This window comes from Myxine glutinosa, unplaced genomic scaffold (genome assembly GCF_964187855.1).
Source record: "Myxine glutinosa unplaced genomic scaffold, kmMyxGlut1.1 SCAFFOLD_3369, whole genome shotgun sequence".
Classification (NCBI taxonomy): Eukaryota; Metazoa; Chordata; class Myxini; order Myxiniformes; family Myxinidae; genus Myxine; species Myxine glutinosa.
The window spans coordinates 9,988-29,380 of NW_027619461.1; the positions used below are offsets into that span (position 1 = coordinate 9,988).

The 19,393-nt window shown below is 48.6% G+C and overlaps 1 long non-coding RNA gene across 1 annotated transcript; it reads right to left on the reverse strand.

The window, feature by feature from the left end:
• Positions 1-6,479: 6,479 nt before the first annotated feature.
• Positions 6,480-18,349, reverse strand: LOC144889383 (uncharacterized). Its single transcript, XR_013621719.1, has 3 exons — positions 18,270-18,349; positions 17,844-18,003; positions 6,480-6,560 (listed from the first exon to the last, which is right to left on the reverse strand). It is a non-coding gene; the product is annotated as an uncharacterized LOC144889383 (long non-coding RNA).
• Between the last annotated feature and the right edge of the window lie 1,044 nt (positions 18,350-19,393).

The window sequence follows — 19,393 nt, forward strand, 5'->3', positions numbered from 1 at the left end:
TCATTACCCATGTCTCGCTCCCATAAATCATAACACTTCTCACACATGCAGCATGCACCTTTCCCTTCAGCTTCAATGACACTCCCCTACTCGTCAGCATGCCACTCAGTTCCCGAAACTTCTTCCAGGCACATCTCACTCGAGCAACTGTTGCCGAGTCTGATCCACCTTCTCCATTCAGCATATCTCCAAGGTAACAAAATGTTTTCACACCTTCCAGCTTCACGCCATCTCCAAGATCCAACTCAACATTTCCTCCATCTGCAGCTCCCTGTGTGCACACCTTACACTTGCCCGCATTTGTAACAGGCATTTATGGCGGTATAAGCCATCCGTTCACGGGGTGGTGTTCACCACTCTGAACACGACATTTGGTGTCTGGAGGGCGGATACGACACCCCTGAGGGCTGAGCACCACTTGAACTCAGCTTGCCTGTTACTCAGAACAGTAGCTGCCACACTGGTTAATGACCCTCTCAAACCACTACATTTTTGATGAACCCATTCAGCGCACATTGTAAATTGAATGGAATTCACTCTGACACCCTTCCTGCACACAGCACACGGCCACTTCCCAGTTCTTTCCACCTCACCACATGCTTTACCACTTGCCATCACCTTCGTTTTTCCGATATTCACCTTCAGACCTTTTGTCTCCATACATTCCTTCCACTTGTTCATCTTCTCCTTCAGTCCATCCATACTTTCTGCAATCAACACCATATCATCTGCATACAACAACTCCCACAGTAAACCCTCCTTTACGTTCTGAGCCAGCACCTCCATCACAGCTATAAATAGTAGTGGACTTAGTACCGACCCCTGATGCACTCCCACCTTCACCTCAAACTCACCACTGTTCCTGTCCTTCATCCTTACAGCTGTGCACCCTCTTTTGTACATTGCCATCACTACTCTGATCAACCATTCCTCCACTCCTAACTTCCACAATGCCCATGTCACTACTTCATGTGGAACCCTATCGAATGCTTTCTCCAGATCAACAAACCCAAGAAACAACTTCTTCCTCTTCTCCATATACTTCTCCTGCAACTGCCTCACAATAAAAAGCACGTCTGTCGTTCCTCTTCCTGGCATAAATCCAAACTGCATTTCGTCAATCTTCACTTTCTTCCTTATCCTCCTCTCCAACACACTTTCCAATACCTTCATTCCATGCTCCAATAACTTTATCGCTCGATACAAGCCACAGTCCAGAGGGTCACCTTTCCCCTTGTATAGAGAGACGAGGGTACTTTGTTCCCAAGCCACTGGAATGCGGCCTTCTTTCACCACTAGTGCAGCGGCATAGCAAACCAATTGTGCATTTTGTGATGGAAGCACCAAATTTGGCAGAATGATAGAATATTATATGGAGAACATTTTCAGATATGGAACCACTTTGGAATTCACCCCAATGTGGCCGCCATATTGGATTTCAAAATGGCGGCTTAAAAATCTTTAATTACAAATATTTCTGGTTCTATACCAGCTACAGCCTTGATTTTAGTGTCTGGATGTACAAACTTGAGGTCAAGGAATTGAATGGTTCTACTTAGAAGTTGATTTACTGACGCCATATTGGATATTGGACTTTGTTTCGACAAGCTGTTCTAAGGGCTGCAACAAGTCAGCTTTGGAACCAAAGCGGGGCTGTCCATTTTGCGAGAGTGCTGGCGGATGTGCGCTGTTCTCATGTTTGAAGAACTGCTCGAGACCCCCATCTCTGGTTTGGCATGCGATGTATAGTCTGGAGAAGAGCTCTGAATCACTCTTTGCAGAGGCTACTTGTTGTTTGCTCTTCTGGGCAGCTTTGACCTTGATGGATGAAAACAACGGGAGTTTGTTGCGTTTGATGACATCATTGAGTGGCTTGGATCTGTCTGCCAGACGTTCCTTCTCAAATGAATGGAACTGATCTCTCCCAATCTGTAAAGCTGTACGCACAGTATCTACAACAGCTGGGCCCAAGATCTCCAGTGTGCCCAGGACCAGCAAATCTGTGCTTTCTTCTTCAAAGGGGCTGCCCATCTCTTCGATGACTGTTGTCAGTGCACGGACATCTTGGACGAACTTCTTCTGCACACTGTCGGTTTGCTCATGGTGGTGGGTGTGCTCTCCCCTTTGGCGCAGTTGCTGTGAGGTCTCAAATTCTGTGATGACCCGAGCAACTTCGGGGCCAGCCACCATCCACCGTCGAAGGGCACTTGGATTTTCAGTTAGGCCCACTGCCCCGCCATCGCCTTTGACCGTGGCATTGTTTTGTTCATGAGCCTGGTCTAGGGAGATGGCGGAGAAAGCATGCCTAGTCTTCTTGGATGTGAAGTGCCCCGCATGGAACTTGGCAGCAACATCTGGGTGTTTCTCTGCAATGCCAACCATGTCCCTGATGTGGACTGGTAACCAGCGAGCATAGTGGATATGGCCCAATGCAGCGAACCATGCAGCTAGCTCTGGTAGGGTGTCCATGTACAGCGTGAAGTTGGACTCTCTCAGTGAACGTATGTAGAGGAGTATACAGAGCTCCAGGTTAAGTACAGTGGCCCAGTACTGAAACTGTGGACATGCCGCTGCTCTCTGGTCACACCATGCCTCGAACTGCAATGGTTCCTCATCTCTTGCAGTTGCTCTTTCGTTGTATATGTCATATGCACGATGCTGCAGTATGTGTAGGGCAGCAACAGTTACTTGGTGTTGCGTCTTGTACGGCTGACGTGAGCTGCACGCAAGAAGGAGTCTGCTGTGCCAGCTGTTGCTATCTCTGCCTGAACCAATGCCTGTGTCCAACCGCTGTCTTGCAGCCAGTCTCCTGCTGTCTTCAAAGCTGCCATCTCTGTGTGTAGACCACCCAGCATGACCACAAAGAGATCTTCACCATGTGTGTCTGGCCAGTTCCATTGCACCTGCTTGGCGATTGCATAAAGTGGTTGGTCCAGTGTGACGACGGGTATCTGTCCAGGGTTTAGCTCATTGATCGCTGCTTTCACGACATCCATGGCATGGCGGATCATTGCCACTGAGTGGGCTTGGTCATGGAAGAGGGGAAGCAAGGCAGTGGGTGTGACTGTGATACTAGTATCCTTGGCCGATTGGTTCTCTGCGTGATGTGCAGCCCAAGAAATGTTTCCTGGATTCTGTGTGTCACCACTGTCACATGCATCCTTCACAGTCTGGAGCCACCTCTTCTCTTTATCCAGTTCAGCTTGTGCAGGATTCCTCTGCAGCGACGCCTGGGTTCCAGCTGGTACAGGGTGGCTTTTGGCAAGTGAACTAACTGGTTGTACATCTGTGTAATACCGTGGAAGGTCCTCCACAGTCTTGACATTTGAGACACCCCCGATGATGACAATACCTCGGTCTGTGCCTTGATTGTCATAGTCTGGATGTTGTATCAATGAAATACCAGTTCCGTGGAAGGAGTCGTGTGCTGTCGTGGAACTGGGATTGTGGTCTATATTATCCACAGCTGATGTGGTGAACACTCCACCGCGGAGCTTTGGGGGACAGACCACCTTCTCCGCCCGAAAGCGCTGACAGACCCCGTTCCCCAGCTCTGCAGAGATCCGTAGCACTCTATCATAGGCAATGCTGATCCCTAGTCCAGATAATGTGTCAACCAGTTCCCTCTTTCTCGTATGGGCATGAAGCATCAAGCCAAGATATATTGGCAAAGGAGTCTCTTGACTAATGCTGTGTCGTACGTCTGTGCCTGCACCTCTCCTCTCATGCTTCACACTGTTGTATTTGAGAAGTTGAGCTATTGTCACAGACGCCGATGCCGATGACTGACATGCCTGATCTTTGATGCCTGCGCCCTCTAAAATCATGGAGACCATTGTCAGCAGCAGTTGTGGCACAGACTCTTCTTGACATTTGTTTGAGAAGGACCCATTGAAAGGCTGAGATGACTGGAACATATCCTTCCTTATAATCCCTGCAGCTCGTGCCAGGTGCACAACATCACTGTCAATATCATGTTGACATGCCTTGGCTAATGCACTGCCAATGTCTTCCTGAAACACCAGCAGGACATCTCTTCCCTGCCTGTGCTCCTGCAGGTCAGGGAAGTGTGCCAGGATACGCTCCTTGAGTCTGGTTGTATGGACTCGTGTTTCCAGCACAACTCCGAACTGTTCCATTCTCATTGTGTAGAGCTTGGTGAGGTCTGCCATCTTGAATACAGGAGCAGTGTCTTCTTCTTTAGCAGTTTCCTCTATGTACGTTACCAGTTCAGCAAGGACTATTGCTGAAATGACATCTACCGTGCTCTGGCTTTGCTCAGCAAGCTTTTTTGCTGCCCTCACGCGGTTGTATAGGGATGTCAAACATTTCTTATGGTACTTGGCCTCTCTTGCGACCATGTCCCCAGCACTCAGTTGGGCTAACAAAGTGGTATCCTGAAGAAACTCTGCAGCCTTGCGAACGTGTTTATCTAGTTCCAATGTCGCTGCTTGATGAAACTCCAAACCAAGCTCTTGCTGGCAGAAGAAGCACAAATTGTCGCATATGCTATCAACACAAGCTGCCTGAGACCTAGTAAGCTTGTACTTATCTGTGATTGTACTGGGGATAGGGCTTCCCTCTGAATGACTTCTCTTCTGTACCCGCTGTAGCTTGGTAGTGTTATATTTCACCCTGCATGACTTGTGCCACTTGGCTTGGTGGGCAGCTAGAGTGGCAGCTATCCCTTGGCCTTCATCCAGTCGTTGCAAGTCCACGTCTTGTGGCAGCTTGCCTAGTTTATTGAATGCTGATAGATTGTCTTCAAGTGTCTTGTATCCAGCACCTGCATCAGTTATTTTCGTGACAGCAGGACACTGTAGGGACTCTCCTATATCAACTTGACACAGAACACAGAGTTCCCAGTCCAGTGGCGTCTTTGGCGTTGAAGTTACATGCTTGGTAACATGAACTAACTTGAACTGCTTCGACATGATTGAAACCTGGATGGAGCAAACAAACAAAAAAGTCGTTTAATTAGGGGTTAATCAACGGACCAGCATGTTTTATCTACAGGACAATACACAACCCTCCCTGAAATTTGACACCAAATGACCTCTTTTAGGGGTATTTTTGGCCGAAATTTTCAAATTTTTCACTCCCCAGACCCCTAGATGTTCCCTTGAGCTCAGAATCGCCGCTGTAATGTGTCTACTGATGTTAGAAAAGATATAGGGTGAATGGGGCAATAATTGTGCCTGTAGGATTTGTTTCCGCCACCCCCCCTAAGGGTTACAGATTTTTAAAGCCGCCATTTTGAAATCCAATATGGCGGCGACCTTGGGTGAATTTCAAAGTGGTTCCATATCTGAAAATGTTCTAAATATAACATTCTATCATTGTGCCAAATTTGGTGCTTCCATCACAAAATGCACAATTCTTCTTAAATTTTTGCTATGCCGCTGCACTACACCAGATTGCAGATCTCTGACATTCTCTTCACACCCCAATTTCCCGCTGCCTTCAACATATCTCCCACAACTCCCGTCGGCCCTCCCGCTTTTCTACTCTTCATTGCTTTTATCGCTTCCTCAACTTCCTTCTCAGTTATCTTCTCTGCCGGTCCTAAAACTGGGTTACTCTCTATGTTGCCATCCCATTCATTCTCTGCATCCAACAGTATTTCCATATATCTCTTCCATCTTCCTTTAATTCCATCTGCATCCACAACGATTTGTCCCACTTCATCCTTCAAGCAACTCACCCCCATCACATCACACCTCTCTTTCGCTATCTGCTTTGCAATCCTGAATACCGCTCTCTGACCCTCTTCTGAATCCAAGCGTTCTCCGAACATTTTACTACATGCCTCCTGTGCCTTTGCTACCTCTTTCTTTGCAGCCTTCTTGGCTGCCTTATAACTTTCATGCTCTGCCTTTTCTGCTCCCGTACCCTTCGCCTTCTGCCACTCCTTGAACTTCTTCCTCTTCTCGTCAATCTTCTTTCCAACTTCATCATCCCACCACCATGTTTCCGAGTGCCTCGGTGGTCCTTTTGTCCATCCACATACCTCACCAACGGCTCCCAACAGACTATCTTTCATTGACATCCAACCACTCTCAAGCTCAACCACATCATCCACCACCATACTCAGCCTCTCTTTTAATGCCTCCCTCACTGTCACCTCTTTCAACCTCCACACCTTCATTCTCGGTTGGTACTTCACCCGCCGAGCTCTCCTCGCACCTTTCACCCTTGTGTCGCAGACAACCAAGTGGTGCTCTCAAACAGCCTCCTCCCCCGGGATCACCTTTGTGTGCCGGAGGTGCCCCCTATCTCGCCTACGCACCAGCAGGTAGTCAACGGTTGTCGTCGACCCACCTGACGTGTATGTAACAAGCTTATTATCCTCTTTCTGGAACTGAGTATTACAAATCAACAAATCAGCTCCATCAGCAAATTCCAAAATCCTTTCAAACTCCCTCAAAACCATCCATACTCCTTCCCACATGTCCATTTAGGTCTCCACCTACCACAACAACTTCCGCATCTTTCACGTTTTCCATCAGCTTCTCTATCGCACACCAGAACTTGTCCTTCTCTTCATCGCTCCGACCAACCTGCGGAGCATATCCCGAGATCATGTTCACCAAGATCTTTCCAATCATCATTTTCACCATCATCAACCTTTCACTCACTCTAGTCACACTCACCACACTGTCTACAAACTCCTCAGAAAACAGGACACCAACACCATTCACGCCCTCCGGGCACTCTTGCCACACAAACTTGTATTTCTGTCCCTGCCTACCCTTCACCATTCTCACACCACTTCCCTTCCATCTCGTCTCCTGCACACAACATATGTCCACTCTTCTTCTGACCAATACTTCCACCACTTCTCCTGATCTCCCTGTCATTGTCCCTACATTCAATGTCCCAAACCTCAGAAACCGATCTCCACGTCGAGCATCAGACGTTTCAACGTCATAAATGGAATGATTTACACCCTTGCTTCAATTGGGTTCCCCACCTTGAGTTTTGACGAGAGGGCGTGGGGTCCCCCACGGGGTACTTCAGGCTGTACCCTGCCCATATGTAGTCGTAATTGTCATGGTTCTCTTTTTGAGGCAATGTTTTTCTGGCCGGATGCCCTTCCTGACGCCAACCCTTTTAGTCGCCTCTTACGACACGCAGGGATACGGTGTACCTATTCTAAACCGGGGTACACACCGGGTATATACAATAGCGTAAACAAGGAGGCAAAATAAATCTCATAAAATCTAAGGTGCCTCTCCAGTCACGAGCACAGCCGGGGTGAGCGACACAAACGGGCGACTTATCTCTGGCAGAGGTACTTGTGGCGGGAGATGGGAGGATGGGCATGTAGCACATGATGAGATGGACAGGACGATGGTCAAGGTGATGAGGAGGAGTCCATGTTATCATCTCTTTTTAAATGGTACGTGCTGTTTGAAAATGACGGGTAGTTTGCTGTCATGTTTTACAGGAATGACCGGAGACGCCCGGGGGCAGTTACACATTTATAATTAATTTTATCCTTTATCAATTATTTTGGTATTTTGTGCCTGTTAAGTTTACCAAACCCTCATATTCCATGGTGCTGCCTTCTCTCCTCACACTACTTTCGCTTCACCTCACGCTGCCTTCCACTCTCCTCACACTGCCTTTGCTTCCCCTCAAGCTGCCTTCCCCTCTCCTCACACTGCCTTTGCCTCCCCTCATGCTGCCTTCCCCTCTCCTCACACTGCCTTTGCCTCCCCTCAAGCTGCCTTCCCCTCTCCTCACACTGCCTTTGCCTCCCCTCACGCTGCCTTCCCCTCTCCTCACACTGCCTATGCCTCCCCTCAAGCTGCCTTCCCCTCTCCTCACACTGCCTTTCCCTCCCCTCACGCTGCCTTCCCCTCTCCTCACACTGCCTATGCCTCCCCTCAAGCTGCATTCCCGTGTCCTCACACTGCCTTTGCCTCCACTCTCACTGCCTTCCCCTCGCCTCACACTGCCTTTGCCTCTCCTCACACTGCCTTCCCCTCTCCTCACACTGCCTTTGCCTTCCCTCATGCTGCCTTCCCCTCTCCTCACACTGCCTTTGCCTCCCCTCACGCTGCCTTCCCCTCTCCTCACACTGCCTTTGCCTCCCCTCACGCTGCCTTCAACTCTCCTCACACTGCCTTTGCCTCCCCTCACGCTACCTTCCCCTCTCCTCACACTGCCTCTGCCTCCCCTCACGCTGCCTTCTCCTCTCCTCACACTGCCTTTGCCTCCCTTCACGCTGCCTTCTCCTCTCCTCACACTGCCTTTGCCTCCCCTCACGCTGCCTTCTCCTCTCCTCACACTACTTTCGTTTCACCTCACGCTGCCTTCTCCTCTCCTCACACTACTTTCGCTTCACCTCACGCTGCCTTGTCCTCTCCTCACACTACTTTCGCTTCACCTCACGCTGCCTTTTCCTCTCCTCACACTGCCTTTGCCTCTTCTCACGCTACCTTCCACTCTCCTCACACTGCCTTTGCCTCCACTCATGCTGCCTTCCCCTCTCCTCACACTGCCTATGCCTCCCCTCAAGCTGCCTTCCCCTCTCCTCACACTGCCTTTCCCTCCCCTCACGCTGCCTTCCCCTCTCCTCACACTGCCTATGCCTCCCCTCAAGCTGCATTCCCGTGTCCTCACACTGCCTTTGCCTCCACTCTCACTGCCTTCCCCTCTCCTCACACTGCCTTTGCCTCCCCTCATGCTGCCTTCCCCTCGCCTCACACTGCCTTTGCCTCTCCTCACACTGCCTTCCCCTCTCCTCACACTGCCTTTGCCTTCCCTCACGCTGCCTTCCCCTCTCCTCACACTGCCTTTGCCTCCCCTCACGCTGCCTTCCCCTCTCCTCACACTGCCTTTGCCTCCCCTCACGCTGCCTTCAACTCTCCTCACACTGCCTTTGCCTCCCCTCACGCTACCTTCCCCTCTCCTCACACTGCCTCTGCCTCCCCTCACGCTGCCTTCTCCTCTCCTCACACTGCCTTTGCCTCCCTTCATGCTGCCTTCTCCTCTCCTCACACTGCCTTTGCCTCCCCTCACGCTGCCTTCTCCTCTCCTCACACTACTTTCGTTTCACCTCACGCTGCCTTCTCCTCTCCTCACACTACTTTCGCTTCACCTCACGCTGCCTTGTCCTCTCCTCACACTACTTTCGCTTCACCTCACGCTGCCTTTTCCTCTCCTCACACTGCCTTTGCCTCTCCTCACGCTACCTTCCACTCTCCTCACACTGCCTTTGCCTCCACTCATGCTGCCTTCCCCTCTCCTCACACTGCCTCTGCCTCCCCTCACGCTACCTTCCCCTCTCCTCACACTGTCTTTGCCTCCCCTCACGCTGCCTTCCCCTCTCCTCACACAGCCTCTGCCTCCCCTTACGCTACCTTCCCCTCTCCTCACACTGTCTTTGCCTCCCCTCACGCTGCCTTCCCCTCTCCTCACACTGCCTCAGCCTCTCCTCATGCTGCCTTCCCCTCTCCTCACACTGCCTTTGCCCCTCCTCACACTGCCTTCCCCTCTCCTCACACTGCCTTCCCCTCTCCTCACACTGCCTCTGCCTCTCCTCATGCTGCCTTCCCCTCCCCTCACGCTACATTCACCTCTCCTCACACTGCCTCTGCCTCCCCTCACACTACCTTCCCCTCTCCTCACACTGTCTTTGCCTCCCCTCACGCTGCCTTCCCCTCTCCTCACACTGCCTCTGCCTCCCCTCACGCTACCTTCCTCTCTCCTCACACTGTCTTTGCCCCTCCTCACACTGCGTCCCCTCACCTCACACTGCCTTTGCCTCCCCTCACGCTGCCTTCACCTCTCCTCACACTGCCTTTGCCTCCCCTTATGCTGCCTTCCCCTCTCCTCACACTGCCTTCCCCTCTCCTCTTGCTGCCTTTGCTTTCTTCCCCTCAACTCTCTCTCTGCCTTCCCCTCTCCTCACACTGCCTTCCCCTCTCCTCACTCTGCCTTTCCCTCTCCTCACTCTGCCTCTGCCTCTCCTCATGCTGCCTTCCCGTCCCCTCACGCTGCCTTCCCCTCTCCTCACACTGCCTTCCCCTCTCCTCACACTGCCTTCCCCTCTCCTCACACTGCCTTCCCCTCTCCTCTCGCTGCCTTTGCTTTCTTCCCCTCAACTCTCTCTGCCTTCCCCTCCCCTCACGCTACCTTCCCCTCTCCTCACTCTGCCTTTCCCTCTCCTCACACTGCCTCTGCCTCTCCTCATGCTGCCTTCCCCTCCCCTCACGCTACCTCCCCCTCTCCTCACACTGCCTTCCCCTCTCCTCACACTGCCTTCCCCTCTCCTCACACTGCCTTCCCCTCTCCTCACACTGCCTTCCCCTCTCCTCTCGCTGCCTTTGCTTTCTTCCCCTCAACTCTCTCTGCCTTCCCTTCCCCTCACGCTACCTTCCCCTCTCCTCACACTGCCTTTCCCTCCCCTCTTGCTGCCTTTGCTTCCCCTCTCCTCAAGCTGCCTTCCCCTCCCCCCCCCCTTTCCTCTCTTAATATTCCCGTCACAAAGTGACTCTGCGTTGCCCAGCACCACCAGGTACTTTTGCTGGGATGGAATAAAATCTTGATGAAACTACTAGTCTAGTAGGAAGACTAGGTCCCCCTGCACCCCCCGGAGATATACTTCTAATCAGTGTTTCTAGATTGGAAAAAATGTGTAGAAAATGACTAGCTATGGCCCCAAGCTGAAAAGATGTCCCACATACCATTTTTATGCAAATTACTGCTGCAAATTTTATGCAAAATTATGCAAATTTTATGCAAATTTTTGATGAGGAGTAGAGTTGAGGGGTCTTTGAGGGCTTCATCGAAGTGCTCTCGGTTGCAAGACTGGGTCATTCTGAGAAGCACAGCAGGGTCAGAGATCATGATGTTCTCCTCCTCAGTGAATCTCTCCATCAACAGCCTCTCCATTGCCTCACACACTGTTTTGAGGCAAAAGAGGGACTTTGCGTAGGCCTTTCCACTGAGAACACCTTTGAGAGATCCACTTGTTACTAGTTGTGCCTCAAAGAGAATCTCTGCATATCCAGAACCACGCATCTTGTGTCCAGTGAGCATCCCGATGTAGTTCATGGATGTGTGGAAGGGTCCAATCGTTACTACATGACTAGCAAATTCATTTGGCCAGCGCCAGATGATGGGAAGGGCTTTCATGCAGACACCCAGATCAAATGTATTCAGGACCCATCTCTGACCCACCTCAGCAGTTGCTGCCTCGGAACGCTTCAGTAGCTCACGAACAACTGCGTTGTCTGTGATCGGTTGGTGGATAGGCGTGCAGTAGTCGACTGTTGATTTGCTGGGTGGGGGAGAACCAGTTGCAGAGGTGAAACCCCCTAGCCCAGGCACAGGCTGCAGGCCATTGCCATGCCATGCAGGCACCAGGCACAGACCGATCACAGACAACGCAGTTGTTTGTGAGCTACTGAAGCGTTCCGAGGCAGCAACTGCTGAGGTGGGTCAGAGATGGGTCCTGAATACATTTGATCTGGGTGTCTGCATGAAAGCCCTTCCCATCATCTGGCGCTGGCCAAATGAATTTGCTAGTCATGTAGTAACGATTGGACCCTTCCACACATCCATGAACTACATCGGGATGCTCACTGGACACAAGATGCGTGGTTCTGGATATGCAGAGATTCTCTTTGAGGCACAACTAGTAACAAGTGGATCTCTCAAAGGTGTTCTCAGTGGAAAGGCCTACGCAAAGTCCCTCTTTTGCCTCAAAACAGTGTGTGAGGCAATGGAGAGGCTGTTGATGGAGAGATTCACTGAGGAGGAGAACATCATGATCTCTGACCCTGCTGTGCTTCTCAGAATGACCCAGTCTTGCAACCGAGAGCACCTCGATGAAGCCCTCAAAGACCCCTCAACTCTACTCCTCATCAAAAATTTGCATAAAATTTGCATAATTTTGCATAAAATTTGCAGCAGTAATTTGCATAAAAATGGTATGTGGGACATTTTTTCAGCTTGGGGCCATAGCTAGTCATTTTCTACACATTTTTTCCAATCTAGAAACACTGATTAGAAGTATATCTCCGGGGGGTGCAGGGGGACCTAGTCTTCCTACTAGACTATACCAAGTTACACTGTTAGTCCGTTTTGATATTTTATTTCCTCATTTATATTGTTATGAATTTTGGGGTAAGGGCACACATAGATTTAGGTAATATTACCAGAGACTCACTAGTTTACATAATACATAAGCACAAATAAATTCACCATTTTTTTCCACTTCACAATAGGCTACACTTTCGCGACAGGACTCGGAATGTCAAGGACTCGGACTCAGGACTGCCTGGCTCGACGACAACACTGCAGAGTGCCAGCGATAACTCGCCTTGTGTTTGCGAAGCTAACTCATCATGGGATATTTAACCCGCACCAACTAACGTGAACGGATGGGACACCCGGTTTGACATGCATCCAAGGGACGGTGCACATTGATTCCTCACCCGACCTTGTGAAACACAAGGATGAAAATTTATAAGTGGGCAGAGACTGGAACCCACCAAAGATACTTCAGAGGCTTGTGTGCATACCACCCAAGATACTTCAGAGGTTTGTGTGCATACCACCCAAGATACTTCAGAGGTTTGTGTGCATACCACCCAAGATACTTCAGAGGTTTGTGTGCATACTACCCAAGATACTTCAGAGGTTTGTGTGCATACTACCCAAGATACTTCAGAGGTTTGTGTGCATACTACCCAAGATACTTCAGAGGTTTGTGTGCATACTACCCAAGATACTTCAGAGGTTTGTGTGCATACTACCCAAGATACTTCAGAGGCTTGTGTGCATACCACCCAAGATACTTCAGAGGTTTGTGTGCATACTACCCAAGATACTTCAGAGGTTTGTGTGCATACTACCCAAGATACTTCAGAGGTTTGTGTGCATACTACCCAAGATACTTCAGAGGTTTGTGTGCATACTACCCAAGATACTTCAGAGGTTTGTGTGCATACTACCCAAGATACTTCAGAGGTTTGTGTGCATACTACCCAAGATACTTCAGAGGTTTGTGTGCATACCACCCAATATACTTCAGAGGCTTGTGTGCATACCACCCAAGATACTTCAGAGGTTTGTGTGCATACCACCCAAGATACTTCAGAGGTTTGTGTGCATACCACCCAAGATACTTCAGAGGTTTGTGTGCATACTACCCAAGATACTTCAGAGGCTTGTGTGCACACCACCAAAGATACTTCAGAGGTTTGTGTGCATACCACCAAAGATACTTCAGAGGCTTGTGTGCATACCACCAAAGATACTTCAGAGGTTTGTGTGCATACCACCAAAGATACTTCAGAGGCTTGTGTGCACACCACCAAAGATACTTCAGAGGTTTGTGTGCATACCACCAAAGATACTTCAGAGGCTTGTGTGCATACCACCCAAGATACTTCAGAGGCTTGTGTGCATACCACCCAAGATTCTTCAGAGGTTTGTGTGCATACCACCCAATATACTTCAGAGGTTGTGTGCACACCACCCAAGATACTTCAGAGGCTGGAGTGCATACCACCCAAGATACTTCAGAGGCTTGTGTGCATACCACCCAAGACACTTCAGAGGCTTGTGTGCATACCACCCAAGATACTTCAGAGGTTGTGTGCATACCACCCAAGATACTTCAGAGGCTTGTGTGCATACCACCAAAGATACTTCAGAGGCTTGTGTGCATACCACCCAATATACCTCAGAGGTTTGTGTGCATACCTACCAAGATACTTCAGAGGTTGTGTGCATACCTACCAAGATACTTCAGAGGCTTGTGTGCATACCACCCAATATACCTCAGAGGTTTGTGTGCATACCACCCAAGATACTTCAGAGATTTGTGTGCATACCACCCAAGAAAATTCAGAGGTTTGTGTGCATACCACCCAAGATAATTCAGAGGTTTGTGTGCATACCACCCAAGATAATTCAGAGGTTTGTGTACTTACCACCCAAGATACTTCAGGGGCTTGTGTGCATACCACCCAAGATACTTCAGGGGCTTGTGTGCATACCACCCAAGATACTTCAGAGGTTTGTGTGCATACCACCCAAGATACTTCAGAGGCTTGTGTGCATACTACCCAAGATACTTCAGAGGCTTGTGTGCATACCACCCAAGATACTTCAGAGATACTTCAGAGGTTTGTGTGCATACCACCAAAGATAATTCAGAGGTTTGTCTGCATACCACCCAAGATACTTCAGAGGTTTGTGTGCATACTACCAAAGATAATTCAGAGGTTTGTCTGCATACCACCCAAGATACTTCAGAGGCTTGTGTGCATACTACCCAAGATTCTTCAGAGGCTTGTGTGCATACTACCCAAGATACTTCAGGGGCTTGTGTGCATACCACCCAAGATACTTCAGAGGCTTGTGTGCATACCACCCAAGATACTTCAGAGATACTTCAGAGGTTTGTGTGCATACCACCAAAGATAATTCAGAGGTTTGTCTGCATACCACCCAAGATACTTCAGAGGTTTGTGTGCATACCACCCAAGATAATTCAGAGGTTTGTCTGCATACCACCCAAGATACTTCAGAGGTTTGTGTGCATACCACCCAAGATCTTTCAGAGGCTTGTGTGCATACCACCCAAGATACTTCAGGGGTTTGTGTGCATACCACCCAAGATTCTTCAGAGGCTTGTGTGCATACCACCCAATATACTTCAGAGGTTTGTGTGCATACCACCCAATATACTTCAGAGGTTTGTGTGCATACCACCCAAGATACTTTAGAGGTTTGTGTGCATACCACCCAAGATTCTTCAGAGGCTTGTGTGCATACCACCCAAGATACTTCAGAGGCTTGTGTGCATACCACCCAAGATAATTCAGAGGTTTGTGTGCATACCACCCAAGATAATTCAGAGGCTTGTGTGCATACCACCCAAGATACTTCAGAGGTTTGTGTGCATACCACCCAAGATACTTCAGAGGTTTGTGTGCATACCACCCAAGATAATTCAGAGGTTTGTCTGCATACCACCCAAGATACTTCAGAGGTTTGTGTGCATACCACCCAAGATAATTCAGAGGTTTGTCTGCATACCACCCAAGATACTTCAGAGGTTTGTGTGCATACCACCCAAGATACTTCAGAGGTTTGTGTGCATACCACCCAAGATACTTCAGAGGTTTGTGTGCATACCACCCAAGATACTTCAGAGGTTTGTGTGCATACCACCCAAGATACTTCGGAGGCTTGTGTGCATACCACCCAAGATACTTCAGAGGCTTGTGTGCATACCACCCAAGATACTTCAGAGGCTTGTGTGCATACCACCCAAGATACTTCAGAGGTTTGTGTGCATACCACCCAAGATACTTCAGAGGTTTGTGTGCATACCACCCAAGATAATTCAGAGGCTTGTGTGCATATCACCCAAGATACTTCAGAGGTTTGTGTGCATACCACCCAAGATACTTCAGAGGTTTGTGTGCATACCACCCAAGATTCTTCAGAGGTTTGTGTGCATACCACCCAATATACTTCAGAGGTTTGTGTGCATACCACCCAAGATACTTTAGAGGTTTGTGTGCATACCACCCAAGATTCTTCAGAGGCTTGTGTGCATACCACCCAAGATACTTCAGAGGCTTGTGTGCATATCACCCAAGATACTTCAGAGGTTTGTGTGCATACCACCCAAGATATTTCAGAGGTTTGTGTGCATACCACCTAAGATAATTCAGAGGTTTGTGTGCATACCACCCAAGATAATTCAGAGGTTTGTGTGCATACCACCCAAGATAATTCAGAGGTTTGTGTGCATACCACCCAAGATACTTTAGAGGTTTGTGTGCATACCACCCAAGATTCTTCAGAGGCTTGTGTGCATACCACCCAAGATACTTCAGAGGCTTGTGTGCATATCACCCAAGATACTTCAGAGGTTTGTGTGCATACCACCCAAGATATTTCAGAGGTTTGTGTGCATACCACCTAAGATAATTCAGAGGTTTGTGTGCATACCACCCAAGATAATTCAGAGGTTTGTGTGCATACCACCCAAGATAATTCAGAGGTTTGTGTGCATACCACCCAAGATACTTCAGAGGTTTCTGTGCATACCACCCAAGATAATTCAGAGGTTTGTGTGCATACCACCCAAGATAATTCAGAGGTTTGTGTGCATACCACCCAAGATACTTCAGAGGCTTGTGTGTATACCACCCAAGATACTTCAGAGGCTTGTGTGCATACCACCCAAGATACTTCAGATGCTTCTGTGCATACCACCCAAGATACTTGAGGTTTGTGTGCATACCACCCAAGATACTTCAGAGGTTTGTGTGCATACCACCCAAGATACTTCAGAAGTTTGTGTGCATACCTACCAATATACTTCAGAGGTTTGTGTGCATACCACCCAATATACTTCAGAGGCTTGTGTGCCTACCACCCAATTTACTTCAGAGGTTTGTGTGCATACCACCCAATATACTTCAGAGGTTTGTGTGCATACCACCCAAGATACTTTAGAGGTTTGTGTGCATACCACCCAAGATTCTTCAGAGGCTTGTGTGCATACCACCCAAGATACTTCAGAGGCTTGTGTGCATATCACCCAAGATACTTCAGAGGTTTGTGTGCATACCACCCAAGATATTTCAGAGGTTTGTGTGCATACCACCTAAGATAATTCAGAGGTTTGTGTGCATACCACCCAAGATAATTCAGAGGTTTGTGTGCATACCACCCAAGATAATTCAGAGGTTTGTGTGCATACCACCCAAGATACTTCAGAGGTTTCTGTGCATACCACCCAAGATAATTCAGAGGTTTGTGTGCATACCACCCAAGATAATTCAGAGGTTTGTGTGCATACCACCCAAGATACTTCAGAGGCTTGTGTGTATACCACCCAAGATACTTCAGAGGCTTGTGTGCATACCACCCAAGATACTTCAGATGCTTCTGTGCATACCACCCAAGATACTTGAGGTTTGTGTGCATACCACCCAAGATACTTCAGAGGTTTGTGTGCATACCACCCAAGATACTTCAGAGGCTTGTGTGCATACCACCCAATATATTTCAGAGGTTTGTGTGCATAACTACCAAGATACTTCAGAAGTTTGTGTGCATACCTACCAATATACTTCAGAGGTTTGTGTGCATACCACCCAAGATACTTCAGAAGTTTGTGTGCATACCTACCAATATACTTCAGAGGTTTGTGTGCATACCACCCAATATACTTCAGAGGCTTGTGTGCCTACCACCCAATTTACTTCAGAGGTTTGTGTGCATAACACCCAATATTCTTCAGAGGCTTCTGTGCATACCACCCAAGATACTTCAGAGGTTTGTGTGCATAACACCCAATATACTTCAGAGGCTTGTGTGCATACCTTTTAGGAGTCATTCTGAACACCACCCAGAGACGCTCAGAGAAGTCCAGAGACACTTTGTCTGCAGTCGGAAGTGCTGTTAAGCTCAAATCCACAGTTTGAATTTTGAAAGTTGATTTGGGTTAAGGGATCGTAGAGCGCATCGCATTGCAGTTGTTAAACGTGTGGGGAAATGAAATAAAGACACGAGCACCACCCGGAGACGAAATAGTGTGTACACAAACAGTTTTTGGGTTTGCCAAACTTTGCCAAAACACATTCTTTGGCGCTGCATTCCCATCCATCTCCCCATGGTCATCTCCTTCATTTGTTAAAAACGTGTCTCCACGGTCTCCAGACTTCCCTGGACGTCTCCGGGTGGTGTTTATCGTGTGCCCCCCTTTAGGTATCCCACCAGCGTAAAACTCACATTGTTATTCAACCAGGAATTGCAATTCCAAAAGAAACAACAAAATAACAAAAACAACCCACCAAGATTCGGAGGTTCGGCTGGACACAGTTCGGTGTTGTTTCTCAAGGGAGTCTGAGATGTGGGGCCTTTGGAGGTCCACAACACGTTGGGAGTAGTTTGGAGTAGTTGCTGAGACTGAGAGTCGTTCGTCTTTCTGCGGAAGGAGAATAACTTCTGTACCTGGATGGAAACGTCCAAGTAGAAAAGAACGGAAAATACTAGATGTAGAGCGCAGATAAAGACAAAAACCGTGACACAAGTTCCGAAGAACCGACTGGAAACCATCCTGCTCCGAATTGATCCCAATTGAACAGAAGGTTGCGATTCTCGACGAAAAGCAATGCTCCTAGGTGTCCATGATGGCGGCATGTGCTCTCGTCAATGTTCCATCACCTCGCTTCAGTCAAAAAGTTAATAAGACGTCGCGCTTCGTGAACAACACGTACCGATTCGAAAACTGAACACTCGATGACAAATCAACCCTGGGCAGCTGGTGACGTGAAGAACAAAATATTTGTACAACTCCTTTATTCTCGTTCTACCTGTTTCTCTTAATCTCGATGCTCATCGGCCCAAAGTTCAATGAGCGCCCCGGGCAGGACAGCCATGGGAGTCATGCAACCCATAAGATATCGTGGGTTGCATAGGATACCGTGTTTGCATAGGATATCGTGGGTTGCATAGGATACCGTGTTTGCATAGGATACCGTGTTTGCATAGGATATCGTGGGTTGCATAGGATACCGTGTGTTGCATAGGATATCGTGTTTGCATAGGATATCGTGGGTTGCATAGGATACCGTGTGTTGCATAGGATATCGTGGGTTGCATAGGATACCGTGTTTGCATAGGATATCGTGTTTCACAATCATTTGAGACGACACCGAGGTTGAGGTCCCAATTTGCTTGACAAATCGTATCAATTCACTTGTGAGTGGTGACAACACAAAGGGAATACTCCATCTCAAGGAAAGAAAGCATCGTCATCTTACTATAAATTCACCAAATGTCCGTCTGTCTGTCCGTTCCCAGGTACCGCAAAACGGCTGAACCGATCGCAACGAAATTTTGGGTGGATAATCCTGGGACCCCCTGGAGTAAAATAGGCTATATTGTTTTTCCAATTTTCCCCCAATTTTCCCAACTTTTCCAATTTTCCCAAACACAATGGAATAATATTCACAGATTTATTTATTTTTTTTTTTTTTTTTGTACACAAGTTCGAGGCTCGTGAAAGAGCGTACATTAATCACACAGAAAGACAAACCGACACATAAAACATATAACATCGGGAGCGGTAGACAAGATGGGGAGAGAGGGGGAAGGACACAAACACAACATTTGAGAGCAGGGACCAAGAGACATGGAGACATCGAGAGATCTGTGAGAGGGAGAGGGCTTTGGGGGGGGGGGGCATGGGAAGGGGGGGCATGGGAAGGGGGGGGGTGGGAGAGGTATAAAACATATGGACACTGCCAGGACTTCCAGGAAAGAAGTTGGAATTTCAAACAAGGTGGATCTGGGGTGACTTAACGGGGGTAGAAAAGATCAAGGTTTTGGATGGGGTAAG